Here is a 3964-nt window from a genome sequence, read left to right on the forward strand (position 1 = left end):
GTGTCTGTGGGTCGGTCCGCGCCCCGGCCCCAGAGCTCGCCGGCTGCGTCCTCCTGCCATGGAGAGCGGGCCGTGCACCGTTCATAGCAGCCACCCCCCAACGGGCACAGGGCCCAGCACCCACACTCGGCCTCCTCACCTCTCAAACCCACGCTCTGAGGAAGCGTGGCCCCATGTCCGGGGCCGAGCGGTCACCACACGGGGCCTGTGTCTCAAGCTTCCGTTCCTCCCGCGGGATCCGGCCTCCACCCGAGGCAGGCGGGTGACTGCATTTCACGGGAAAGGAAACACGGCCCAGAGAGGCCGAGTAGCTGCCCAACGTCACACAGCTCCAGGGCAGAGCCAGGGCTCAGCCCAAGGGGACCCATGTCACGGGAGACGCAGCGAGGAGTCTGTGGGCCCCGGCCCAGCACCCAGCACGTCCTCTGGGGGGCAGAGCTGCTTGGGTAGCGCTGTCCCTGGGGGGAATGGGCGGGATCACACAGCCAGCCACGCGGCTGCTCCCAGGGCCCTGCACCTGCTCCTGGAAAGTGCAGGCTTCCAGGCCCCACCCCCGCCACTGGCGCACACATTGGAGATGGGGACCCGGAACCTGAGATGGACAAGGCTGGGGGGTTGAGCACCTCTGCCTGGTGCCTGGGGGCTGTGGCACCTCTGTGGTGCGGAGCCTCCGGCCTCAGTTGCTGCATCTGTGAAATGGGGACGCTGCTCCTGCCTCCCTGAGTCTGTTCCTGGCACAGGGCAGAGCTGGGCTCCAGGTGAAAGCCCCTCGCTCCCAGGCAGGCTCCTCTGCAGCCAGAGGCCGCGACGCAGAGCTTGGGCAGCCGCCAACTTCCCCAGGAGGCCCTGCCAGCTCCTGGTGTAAGAGATGCGCCAGGGACGGCGCCAAGCTCTGCGAGAGGGAAATAACGTGACCAGGAGGGAAAGCGGCGGCTTGTGCCAGGATGGTTATAGCAGCTCTATTCAGACCGCGCCGGCTGCAGCCCGCCCGCCAGGTGCCCACATGGGCGCGGGGGAGCCAGCAAGGCAGCTGTGCGGACCCAGTGGGCACACAGCACCGGGCAGAACCGGCAGAGGAAGGGAGTGGGCAAGACTAGGCAGTGGGCACACTGGCCCCTGCACCATAGCTGCCCGAGGGTGGAGGCGGTGCCCAAGGATGCGGGCAGAGGGAGCCACAGAGGGAGTGGGAGCTGGGGGTCTCCAACGCCGGGGTCTCTAGCGCCTGGGTCCCCCGCTCTGCAGGAAGCCCCCCACCCCCCAGCAGCTCAAGCCAGTTCGCATTCCCAGGGGCAGTGCAGGCCCGCACCTCCCCCTCCCGCACCGCCCAGAGCCATGGTGCCGGTTCCCTTAAACCTGGACAGGGCCCAGCCTGTGTGGCTCAGTGGTTTAGCATTGACCTATGAACCAGGAGGTCACAGATCCATTCCCGGTCAGGGCACATGCCCCAGTTGTGGGCTCAGTCCCCAGTGGGGGGCATACAGGAGGCAGTGATCAATGATTCTGTCTCATCATTGATGTTTCTCTCTTTCTCTCCCTCTCCCTTTCTCTCTGAAATCAATAAAAATATATATATTTTTAAAAACCCTGGAAGGGGCCTGGGCCTGGCCTGGCAGCTGGCGTCAGGAGCGGCCGCGGCTGCGCTTGCACAGTGAGGCTGCCGGTGGCGGGGCTCCTGCGGAGGGGACCCCGTACGTGCAGACTGCCTGGCTCCCTCCCGAGCAAGGCTCCTCTGGAAACGGGGCCTGCACCCTCCCACCCAGCCACCCCCCCAAGAGCTGCTCCCCTGAGCGAGCTGGGCCACCACTGCCGCAGCCCTAGGCACACTGTGCAGGCTGGGATCCGAGGGCCGGATCTCACCCCCCTCACTCCATTGATTTTTAGAGAAAGTGGAAGGAAGGGAGAGAGAGAGAGAGAGAAACATTGATGTGAGAGAAACATTGATTGGTTGCCTCCTGCAGGCACCCCAGCGGGGGCTGGGCATTAAACCTGCAACCAAGGTACGTGCCCTTGACCAGGAGTCAAACCCACAACGCTTGTCCACGGGCCGGCGCTCTAACCACTGAGCTCTCCCGGGCAGGACTGACACTTCATGCAGCCCTTTCTCGATCAGCGTTTCACTGGGTTCAGAGGCAGCACCACCTTTTTACAAATTTTAAGGTACGGCGTCGGGTCAGGCTGGCTCAGGCAGGGAGCAGAGGCAGAGCTGGGACTCGAACCCAGGGTGCTCCCCACCGCCCCCTGTGCCCAGCGCCGGGCCCAGCACCCAGGGCGGGCAGGACCCCCACCTGCCCTTGTCCTGGGCGTCCCCCCGCCCGGGCTCTGTGGGCTCGCTCCCCCTCCTCTGGCCTGGGCACGTCTGGGCTCAGGCTTTGCTGGAACTGGGTGGCCCCTCCGGAACCCACGAGGAGAGCTGAGCACGTACAGCCATTTTCTCGGATGAGTTATAATTTTCCTTCATTTCCCCTTCAAAACACACTAATTAACCGAACATTGTCGGAACAGCCAATTGGAATTCAGAGACGCGGCCCCTTTCTGCAGAGCGGCCGCTTCCCGAGAGGCGGTCGTGTGCATTGTGTAAGCTGCGCACGATGCACACCCGTGCACACACGCATCCGCACACACGTGCACACACGCATCCGCACACACGTGCACGCGCGGCTGCAGATGCCGCTCCCCCTCCACGAGCAGCACACGGCTCTCGGGTCCGTCTCTCCACGTCCCTGCGGCCCCAGCTCCTATCCCTCTCCCCTCTCCCCCGACATCCTGCCCCCCGAGGTCTGTGTTCGCCCGCACCCCGTCCTCCTGGCCTGAGAGCTGAGGTCCCAGGAGGCCAGGCTGGCCCTGCCCTGGCCCCAGACCAGCCGCTCTCGTCGCCCGTCCACCCTCCCTCCTGCACCGTGCACGGCTGGGCACAGAGCAGGTGCCCCATAGACACCTGGACGGAATGGCGATCCAGGGCCCCAGACACGTGGATGGCAAAGCCCGGCGTTCAGCCTGTCGGGCTCTCTGGTCATCTTAGCACCAGCCCTGCCCTGACCCAGGCTCGGCCTGGTCACCGGCCCGACACCCTCCCGAGCTCAGAGCCACACCCCGCTCAGGGCCCCAGAGCACGGTGTGCGCGTGTGTACACATTCGGTGCAAAGCCATGTCTCCCAGGTCCCACTAGGCCACGAGCTCTGGGCTGGGGGGAGCGGGGAGGGAGGGGGAGCAGGGTGGTCGCGCTCAGCAAGCACCTGGGGAAGCTGGGGCTTACAGGCCCCACACCTGCGCTGCCCCCGAGTCCCCATGGCTGGGCTGCCGGGTCCCGGGCCCGGCCACTGTCCAGGCCAGAGTTTCCCCACCGGCCCCTCCGGCCGAGTTCTCTGGCCGCACCCGCATCCCAGGCCTGGGAAGGTGAAGGCCCCAAACACGGAGCCTTGACCCCGAGACCCAGGTCAGGCCACAATCCTGAGACTGGAGGTGACTCAGGCTTCGAGGAAAGGCGGGCCTTCCAGCCCTCGGGCTCTCCCGGCCCCTCCCTGCGCCCTCTCCCTGAAGAAGGTGCTGGGCCGGCCAGCCCCACACGAGGGCCAGGGTGGTGGGCCAGGGGGATGCACCACCTCTGGGGGGCAGGGCCTTTGGGGTCCTGGGAGGACCCCCACCCAGCCTCCACGGGCACCAGACCCCCACCCAGCCTCCACGGGCACCGGACCCCCACCCAGCCTCCATGGGCACCGGACCCCCACCAGCCTCCACGGTCACCAGACCCCCACCCCTCAGCGCTGGGGGGACAGGCCCAAACACTATCCCTGGGGGCGGTGGGGAGCAGACCACACAGTGTACCTCCAAGAGGCCATCGGGGCGTCCCGAGGCCCCTGGACAGGGTGACTTCGCTGGGAGGGGCCGTTCTCCTGAGTCAGCACCTCACGTTCTGGAGCCGGGAGCCAGGACCGCGGCCAGCCCCCCTGGCGAGGTGAGGCCGACA

Source organism: Myotis davidii, unplaced genomic scaffold (genome assembly GCF_000327345.1).
Source record: "Myotis davidii unplaced genomic scaffold, ASM32734v1 scaffold609, whole genome shotgun sequence".
Lineage (NCBI taxonomy): Eukaryota > Metazoa > Chordata > Mammalia > Chiroptera > Vespertilionidae > Myotis > Myotis davidii.